This window comes from Chinchilla lanigera, unplaced genomic scaffold (assembly GCF_000276665.1).
Source record: "Chinchilla lanigera isolate Chin_1 unplaced genomic scaffold, ChiLan1.0 scaffold00006, whole genome shotgun sequence".
NCBI lineage: Eukaryota > Metazoa > Chordata > Mammalia > Rodentia > Chinchillidae > Chinchilla > Chinchilla lanigera.
In genome coordinates this window covers 10,675,964-10,686,973 of record NW_004955407.1, presented here as the reverse complement: position 1 = coordinate 10,686,973, position 11,010 = coordinate 10,675,964, and positions in this window count along the sequence as shown.

Here is an 11,010-nt window from a genome sequence, read left to right as displayed (position 1 = left end):
AAAAAGAAAAACTGTTCAACATCACTGATTTTTCGGGAGATGCTGGGGCTAGGGATATAGCTCAGCAGTACAAGCACCTGCCTGGCAAGAACAAGATCTCAAGTTCAATTCCAGGTACCAAAAAAAGGAAGCCAAGGGCTGGGGATTTAGCTCAGCGGCAAAAGCGCCTGCCTGGCAAGCGCAAGGTCGTGAGTTCGGTTCCCGGTGCCAGAGAAAAAACCAAAAAAAAAAAAAAAAGAAAGAAAAAAAAGAAAATGCCTCACACCATAAGCAGGTAGTCATCCTCACACACCACATCATAATTTTGATAAAATGCTTTGTTAAATATTTCTCATATCTTTAGAAATCTATCCTTCAAGCAAGGCCTCCACAGTTTTATAGGCCTACAATGTGTAAAGCCAAACCATGAGAATAATTAAGAGCTTTCACTAAGAGGAAGGCAAGTTTTTTTCTCTTTGCACAGAGGTGCATCCCAGTGCTCAAACTATTTGTTCTTAGGAATATATCCACCCACCAAGAGAAAGCACCTGTTCTGATTTGAATCTAGAACATCTTCAGAAGGGCTCATTGAGTTGGAGGCTCCATCCCCAAAACAACAACTTTCAGAGGCAGGGATTTGGGGAAGTGATTAGATCTTGAGCAAGCTAAACTCATCAGTAGATCAATTGATCAGTGACTTCATAGCTTAAGGGGCTATTGGAAGATAGGACCTAGCAGGAGGCAGTAAACTGTGGGGACATAATCTTCCAGTCTGTATCTTGTCCTTGGCCCCTTCCTCTGTGACTCACCCTTTCTGCTTTCTGGCTTCCATGATATGAGCAGCTTTCTTCTCCCAAACCTTTCTGCCATGACAATTCTGCTTCTCCACAGACATGAAAGGAATGGAATGGACTGAAACCTTGGACTGAATCCTCTTAAACCACGAACTAAATTATCTCTTCTCCATTAAGCTAATTTTCTTAGTTACTTTGTCACAGTGACAAGAAGCTAACATACCACCTTTTAAAAATCCGCATAAGGACACAGTATAGATAAGTAGTGGCCCTTCCCTCAGTGTGCCATCCTCACCCTCACTTCCTGTTGATAGTATTCCTCTTGCTTCATTATCAGATTCTTAAGAAAGTTACTGCTCAATGCACTGTGAGCTCTGTGGCTTGTGACTGTGTGTAGCACCTATGGAATAAGAGAAAGAAAACAAAGACAAGGACATTCCTAAACCACAGTAAGAGAACAGCTAAGACTAGACATGAAACATTTGGAGCAGTGGTAAGTATTCCAATCATTATGTTTTTTGTGTGGCACTGTTCAGCTCACTGCACATTTAATTTCAAGGAATAAATGTTTGAATAAAGCTAAGATTGGAGATGTTTAGGGTGAATATAACAGAAGGTCAGGAAAGTCAAGAAAGTAAAGATGTCATGCACATGCTTAGCTGTAGAATGAAGCTAATAAGAATGATTATAAGGTTATTCTTTACTGGTCATAAGTAAAAAAGTTGGAGAAGATCTTTTTTAGTGCTGGACAAGAGTTTAGTGAGGATGACAAAAACAGTTGGTAAGAGGAAATTTGTGATCTAGATTATGTGAATTCTGATTTCTAGCACTTAGAACATTGACAAATTGCCTTATCTCCTTTTGCATTCACTTTTTTTTTTTTTTTTTTTTTTTTTTTTTTTGTCTTTTTGAGACAAGGTCTTGCTATGCAGTTCAGACTGGCCTTGAGATTACTTTGTAGCCCAGGCTGATCTCAAACTTGCAATGATTCCCCTGCCTCAGCTTCCTGAGTGCTGGGATTACAGGTGTGTGCCATCACACCCGGCTTACATTCACTTTCTTAACAACAAAATTAGTCCTTAAATAAGAATATTTGATAATCAATTGTTAAAATAATACCTGGCACAGAGAAGATACTATAAAATGTTAGCTATTATTATGAAAACATTCTTACTGCTATCTCTATAATTTCCCTGGAATAGTACATATAGTTATTCAGTAATTCTGGAAATGAAAAACTTAAGCATGGAAGAAAACTAAAGATGGATAAGTTTACTTATTTAATAGGAAATATTTAATATGTAAAATTAAATACTTATGTACCAAATATGTGTGTGGCAATATGGCAAAGCTTTATGAAGATGGTATAAAAACTTTAATATGATTCATTAATGTGCTCACAGTATTACATTATATAAATTAAAACTTAATGACAACTCTACATAATACACAATTATATTAAAATTATATTTTAAGATTTAAAATATTTTGAAATCCTCTTATCCCTCTTTAATAGTATCTTATTTGAAGTAAGGCAATTTAATCAGATAGTTATTCCTTTAAATTCCTGCACAGACGGGCCTTAAACTAGATGAAGCAATAGTCACATAAATTTATTAAAAATAAATTAAATTATATATTTAAGACAAGTGAATTTTGTGCTGTTATACTTCATACAGATATTCTTAAAAATTTCTCCAGAAGTCTGTTACTCAGAATCCCATTGAAAAGTAGAACTAATGCCTAGCAAGCTGCTATTTATTTCATATTAAATTCCACAGAGTCAATGACTTGCTACACATCCCTTGTAGAACCTTCCAAGCCTCTCTGAGAACTCTGGGGGAAAAGACCGTATGTTTTAGTTATTTTTCTCATTGCTGACACTTGAAGCTAAAGGAGGAAAGATTTATTGTAGCTCACAATTTGTAGAGGTTTCAGTTCATTGCTGGCTGGCTCCAAGGCAGGGTAGCATGGCAAAGGGACCTTCAGAGCAGGCATGCAGAAGGCAGCAAGCAGCAACAGCAGCTGTCTTTCTGTCCCTTATATTCCATCCAGGCTAACTACCCAGGGTGGGCCTTGCCAATATCCACACCCAGAACTATGCCAAACCAAACAGTGGATTGATTTAGTACTTACCAACCCTTAATCCCAGCATCACACTCTCTAGATCTAGTCACCTGTGAAAAGTCCTACCAATGAACCCATGAGGCTTTGGGGGGACATCTAGGCACAAGCCTAAACACTCGTTTTGTGCTGAGTCCTAACTGTAGTCTAACCTCTCTAGTTGGCCACGTGGTGAGTGTTCAAAGCAATGGAAATTTTGGAAACCAAAGTAAGGAAAGCAACTCTTTCCTGAGATGATACGGAATAGTTTTTTGGGTTTTGTTTTTTTTTTTGAGACAGGGTCTCAGTATGCAGTGTAGGCTGGCCTTGAGCTCACTTTGTAGCCCAGGCTGGTCTTGAATTCACACAATCCTCCTGCCTCAGCCTCCTGAGTGCTGGATTACAGGCATGTGCCACCACACCCAGCGATCTAATACTGAATAGTTTTTAAAGGACAATAATTTTCAACTACTTTTGCCATAAGTTGAATGAGAATCAGTGACCTAAAGGTGAATGAATCCTCTGAGCAGCTGGTTGTCCCCATTGAGCGCACTTTGTGGCCCAGGCTGGGACTGAAACAATTTCCCTGAGCCTCAAACTTACCCAAGCAAATGATAATTTTTATTCACTCAGAGTTATGGGTTTTCTTTGTGTTTATGTTATCTCTACTGATTATTATATATCTGAAAATTTCAGGACTCCTACTAGATTCCTCTTTCAAGTTTTGCAAACTTTATAGGTAGAAATTCTTATAAAGATAGATTGGGTAAGTAAGTTTATCAATAGGAGTTATTCAGGAGGACATCTGCAGTTATTATTCAGAATAACGACTTATACTTTTACAATCCAGAGACTCTTTCCTCTGCGTGTGTATGTGTGTGTGTGAGTGGGTGTGTGTGTGTACAATGGCTAGTAACCCTATGATAAAGATACACAGAGATAAAGGGCAGTGCATAAGATAATGTACTTTGTAAGAGTCAGTCAGGATTTTAACCCGTGTAAACTTTAGACAGAGTCCATGATCTTAAAAAATATCGTATACAAAGCTGGGCATGGTGGCTAACACCTGTAATCCCAGCACTCAGGAGGCTGAGACAGAAGGATCTTTATGAGTCCGAGACCAGCCTGGGCTACAGAGTGAGCTCAAGGCCAGCCTGAACTGCACTGCAAGACCCTGTCTCAAAAAAAAGACAAAAAAATAAAATCTTATACTGCCTTTCAAAAAGATGAATATGAAAGGTAATATAGACAGGATTTTTATTTTTTTATTTTTACTTTTAAAAAACTAAGACAAAATCAAATACACAAAATTTTAAGCACTGTTCAACTATTAACATTACTTGTGTGAAGCCTAGTTCCCTGGCAGATTTAACCAATCTAGAGCAAACCAAAGAAACAGGCAGGGTGAGGAAATTTATCATACAAAATTTAAGTCCCAAATCTCTGAAATTAAAGTCTCACACAATGTACTTGAATGAGGTGAGGATATTTTCAAATGTCATTACCTCTTTTTGTAGCTTGACTGGTCAGTCCCCAAAAGATATGTCCTAATTCACATAATCTGTGAACTTTAGCTTATTTGTAATAAGGATGTAATTAAGTTAAGGCTCTTGAGATGAAAGTATAATCTTTGATTATCAGGGTGAGTTCTAAATCCAATGACAAGAGCCCTTAGGGGAGACATTCAAGGGGAACAAAGAAGAGCAGGCAGCAATTGGAACATGAAGTCAATGACTGGAGCAGCACAGCTACAACTGAAGAAACACCAACAGGCACCCATAGCTGGAAAAGGCAAAGAACATGTTATCCTCTAGAGTGTTCAGACTGGCAACAAGTTAATTTCAGACTTTAGGCCCCCAGAAATGAGAGCGAATAAGTTTCTGTCATTTTAAACCACCTAATTTGTTTATTTTGGCGCACTCAGTAAATTAACACATCTTGCATAAGTATGTTTTAATGAGTTTTCAGTAGTTAAAAGACCATCAGTAGAAGGGGGCCAGCCCAAGGCAACCTGCCAGTTTAGCATGGAGGAAGCAGAGTTGCCCTGTTACGGTTATGTCCAGCAGTAGTGCCAGCAGATGACTGTGAGTTTGTATCTTCAAATCTCCCAAAGGCCATATGTTGAAGGCTTAGGACGAGCTGTGCACGGCGGGGAGATAGTGGAACCTTTAGAAGGTGGAGACTTAGTGACAGGAAGGGAGGTCACTGGTGCCATGCCCTAGAAGGGGACGTTTGGGCCCCTGCCCCTTCCTCTTCCTCTGCTCTCACTCCCTAACTTTCATGAGGCGAACAGACCTCCTTGTCATGAACTCTCACTACGGTGTACTGTTCCCCCACAAGTCCAAGGACATGGGCGTAAGTGACCATGGGCTGAAACCATGAGCCAAAAATAAATCTTTCCTCCTTGTGAGGTGATTAGATCAATGTTTGTTACAGTGAGAGAAAGCTCACTAAGTCAGGGACCTTCCAGGACACTCCCTCATCCACCACAGCAGGAGGACTTAATGTAGTGCTCTAATTGCCCCACTAGAAAGAGAAACAATTCCTATAATACGGAAGTGAATTCTAATATGATAGACTAAAGTGTTTAGAATTCATCGCCTATGAAAATAATTAGAATCATCTTTTAACATGAAAGTTTATGCATTACATTTCTAAAATCCATATAGCTTATAGTGTTTGTTTTGATTGCTCTTAAAAGCTGCATTAGTAGGTGGAGGAAGAGAAAGCTAACCTAAGTTAGCTTTAGGGAGCAATGTTTTGACTGGAATGTTTACTGAAAGGCTAAAAACGGAAAGAGCTGTACATAACCACTGTTTTCTAAGTGGTAAATTTATGTTTCACAGGAACGGTTAGGACTTCTGAAGCTGTTCTGCCTGTGTGTATTGCACATAATCAGCACTGGGCTATGTACTGTTGGAAGTTACAAATGAGGAGTGGGAGGAGGGTATTGGATGTCATGGTGGTGAATTAGAGTCAGTAATGGCCACAAAAACTCACACAGACAAAGACAGAAAAATATTTGTGTGTCTCTATGTATGTGTGTATGTGAGTTTGTATAATACACATATTATTAGCTGTGTTTGATCAAATAGTATAGAAGCAATACCTCAGGAGCAACGAACATAACAACTTCCCAGAGTCTAGTTTCTAAATACCATTTTCTACAGGAAATAGCTGATTCCACAGGTAGGTAGGGAAAATGCAAGTTAAACTTGAAATTTTTAAGAAATGTATTGGGGCATGTCAAAAGGAAACAGATACCAACCAAGAATAGTCCCGAGCGATGAAAACAGGAGTCATTTGAACAGCAAGATAAATAACAAACCATTGAATCATAACCCAAAAGGTAAACATTTAAAAGTACACCCTAATGTAAATGATTGCTTAAATAGAAGCATGTCAGAGTTTAATTTTAACAAATTCCCCCCAAGTATCATGTATTTAGAGGTGAGCTCTTGGCAGGAAATGGGATCGTTGGGGCGCAATTCTCAGGAGCAGTTCATCTACTGATGTGCTCTTGGCTAAATAGCCTGGCAGGAAGTGGGGTCTGGTCAGAAGGAGCAGTTCGCTGGGGATGCAACCTGGAAGAGTATATTCCCCCCTGCGGGGCTCCTTCCTTTGCTTTCTGCTTTCTGGCTGCTCTGGGTTAAGCACATTTGCCTCCACTGTGCTCCTTTGCCATTTTCTGCCTTGGAGCCAACTGACCCAGCACTGAAATTGTGAGCCAAAATAAACATGTCCTCCTTGGAGTTGTGGGTGCCAAGAGTTTTGTCCCAGCAACTGGAAAATTACTAAGAAAAGGAGAAATGCAAAAAAACTTTCGTACCAAAAAATTCCAAATAATTTATACAGAGCTTCCATGCTCCACAAAGTGAAGTTTCATTCTCCCCCACTTGGCTACAGGCTGTACTGAGTAGTGTACTTCCAAACAATAGAGTGTAGAAAGAGAAAAACAATGATTTTTATGGTAGGGAAACCTATCAACTCCACCTTAACCAAGTGCTGAAGGTCCACGCTGTCAGTGGTAAGAAATGGTGATTTGATGCAGCCTCTGATAGGATATGATAAGAAATGCACTTTGCCTCTGAGATATTCTTCCCCAGGTCCACTGAGAATTCCTAATCATGTGAAAATACACAAAACCAAATTAAAGAAAATTCTACAAAATGTTGTTTGGTATTCTTTAAAAACTTTGAAGGTCATACATGAAAACCAAGGTAAGACAGAAGATAGCACTAATTAAAGGAGACCTCAAGAATACAGAATGACTACACATGAAGGGGACGCTAGAAGGGGAAAGTTAGAGGTGAAATGTGAAAGTTGTTTATAACTTAGGGGATAGTACTATACTAGTGCTAATTTCAGAGTTCTGGAAAATGTGGGAATATAAAGCATTAGCCCTAAAAAAAGATGGATGAAGGGTACAGGACCCTGAACTACCCTGAAAACTTTCCTAAAACTCTAAATCTACTCCAACATGTATATTTTGATCTATAGTGTTAACTATGATAAAATTTTAGTACTTATTTATTTAGAGGTAAGATATAAGCAGGTTTAAAAATATTTTTCTATAATTTTTTTCTAGAACAAAAATATTTTAACATTTACTCTGCTTTTTCCACAGTGATATTTATATTTAGTCCTCACACAAACTTTAGTTAATACCGAACTCTAGTTAATATTTAAATGAAAAACTACGTGATAATATTTTAATGTTGTGGTTAATCAGAAATTTTAGTCTCTTCTAGTAGAATTAAGTATAATGGACTTTCTGAACTTCTATTAGCTGTTTGAGTTTACAAGGCTGCCACTTAGTTATCTAGTGGCATAGTGTTCTGAAATTTAAAGGAACTTCTACAAGTACCTAATTAATCCTTACAAAATTGAGATAATCTGATTCATTAAAAGAACCATGTGTGCCTGGCACTGAACTAGAAATTTGTAATTACCATTTTGTACTTTGCTGATAACTTGATCTTCAGTGGAAAAAAAAAAAGGTGACCTTCTCTAGGTGACATCCCCAAAAAAGTTTAAAAATGCATAACTATAGGAAATACACATAATAACAAGAAAATGACCTAAATTTAGACTTTATTTTTTCTTGTTAATATCATATTTCCTAGGTTATTAAATTCCCCAAACAATTTTAATAGAAACGACATTTTACCTATTTTTCTAGCCCATTATATTTCATAATAGTAGCTAATATAAATTTTTATAACACTGAGTCACTGAACCAGTATGAATTCATTCTTTATTTGCTTCTAATTTCATTTCTATGTTTTAATTTCATCTAGAAGTGTTTCCTATTTTTTAAGATTTTTATTTTATTTTTTATTAGCAGTCTTAATGCACTTTAAACTTGAAATGATTCAACATTTAAGGAGAACATGTTGAAACCTAAGATATGTAGCCTAATATTCAATGTTATAAAATACCTTGTTAAAGTTTTTGTTCTTACATAAAATTAATAATCTAAGTGTAAGCCTATTATATCAAAACTTTTTAAAAAAACTTTTCAGGGATAAGTAATCTTGCAAATAATACTGCATATCCTGCAGTCATGTATATCTGGTAAATTAACTCTCACCTTGGAAGATAGTTATTTCCCAGGCCAAACATTAAAATTGCTTGAGGAATTTAATAACCTAGGAAATACGTTATTCTAAATCAGTTCATATATGTTCTCTTCAGATATGTTTCTATCTGCCATGCCAGGTGCAGCTCTTCTCTGTCATGTTGCTCTGCCATGCCAACTATAGACTTGAACCTCTACCAATTGTGAACCAAAATAAACCTCTTCTTTCTTAAAAAAATAAATAAATATAAATTACTTCATCAGAGGGTTTATCAATTAATTCCCTTCATTCAATATCCTACTAGCTACACTGTGGTTTTGATCTAAAAAATTGTCAGAGAAAGCTTCTAAGTTTTCCTTAGTAGAATGAGGCCAAAAATTGTTTATGATCAAAGAATATTTGAAATATAAAAGGATTGTGGAGGTGGGATTTAAATTCACACTTATGTGAAATTCTCCATACTTTTTAATACTTACAATATCCAATTTTATATTTTTCTCCTTTAGTGACCATTATTTGGAATTAAATTTCAAACATTAAAATCAATACTTCCCCACAGTTGATATAGGGAAATACAGTTTGAAAAGATATACATAGATATGTGTGCTGTGTATATGTATGTAGTAAGAAATGGGATTTAATATTTTATCATAAACTGGATTTTCAACACAACTATATTTCAAGTTTCTTGGTCTTCCTAAGGCCCACCTGCATCACTCAGATCAGCTGAGATTCAGTTTCCAGCCAGGAGAGAGGAGTAGAAGAAGAATTTACCTCGCGCATGAAACAATAGCTGAAACAGCAAATCATGTTGCTGGGCACCAGCTAAAGATCCAGACCCAAAGAAATGGAAACCACTGAGGCAAGTCCTGTAAATCGCTGCCTGCTGTAAGAGAAGCTCCAAGCCACAGCTCAGGCGAAAGGGCGGGAAGAGTCCCAAGGAGATGGATGCTAGGAAGAACAGGGCGTGGGCTCCTAACTCAGAATACCATAATGGAGAGAACTGCACAGAGAAGTGACCTCAGGGTCCTGCTAAAGGTCTTCTGCTGAGACTCGACATTCATACTTGTGGGTGTATGTATTTAGACACTTCTAAGAGCAGTGAAAGAACCATCCAAAACAATGAAAGTGAAAAGTGCTTACCATTTACATTAGGCCAGGAAAAGTGGCTATTCCTTACAGATAGACTGTAAAAAAAGAAAATCCTGATTCATGTGGAAGTGCATAGAGAGAACTCAGGAAAGTCTTACCTCAGTATTTGGGAATAATTCGCTGTAGATTAAATACTTTTCTGGAACCACACAAAGTTAAACCCCTAAATCAGCGGTGGCAAGATGATACTATATGTGCTCCTGCGGGATTTTTGTATCATTGAAAGCTCTAAAAGGTTCGCCATCATTGCAGCCATCTGTTTCCAAGTAACATAACGGCATACAAGAACAAAACTTGAGTATTTATAGAGTATGAAAACATTTATTCAAACAGTAAAACCCATAAGATCTTGCATTCAATCTTCCAGCAAAACAAGAAGACACAATTGAGGAGAATAATCAAAACTGACTTCTTACATGATGCACATGTAAGAATCAGCTAACCCAATCACATAAAGGCAGTTATTATACCTGGATTCTTAGTTTCTAAAAGGTATTGATGTTAAGAATAAAAGATATCTAAATTCTAGAAATGCAAGTTAAAGTACCTAAAGTGAAAATTTAGAGTATTAAAGAAATAGCAAGAGGAATAATCCGAAATTTAACACAAAAATGTTTTTAATAAAAGAGTGTGAAGAACCCCAGGGAGCTGTGTAACAACCTCAGGCAATTCAGCAAACGTGTGTGTGTGTGTGCGTGTGTGTGTGCGTGTGTGTGTGTGTGTGTGTGTATGTGTGTGTAATTGGATTTCTAAGGGAGAGAAAATAGAATGCATTAAAAAAATTGAAGAAATAAGGGTCTAATTTATATTCTAAGAAACTAAAAGAGCCTTAATCACAAAATCCCTCAAGAAAATTACATTATGTACTTCCTAATGAAGTCACTAAAAATGTCACAGAGGAAAATCTTAAAGGAAAAAAGACAACATGTGGAGACAGACGAGGTAAAAAGTAGATTTCCCATAGAAAAAAAATCTCATAACAGTAGAGAAACATCTTTAAAGTTGTGAAAGAAAAGTTTCACTGGTCAATGAAATATAGTTCAGATACACAGAAATCTAAGTAATTTACTTTGAGGAAAGTGTAACATAAAACTTTTAAAAGAACTTTGTCAGGTGCATGCAAAATGATACACTTGATGCATCTAAAGGAATGAAGAACAACAAGAAAGCTAAGTACATGAGTGAATTAATGATTTTTTTCTTGTAGTTTAGAGTTTTTGAAAGATAATTGATTGTTTAAGTAAAACTATAACGAAGAATCATTTAAAAAATACTCAAAAGAAAAAAAAAAGGGAAAGTGCAGTAAAAAAGTTGGGGACATGAAGAAAGCAAATAGAAGATGATAGACTTATCCTCACTACATAAATAATCATATTAATACAACAATTCCAAAATTTCCT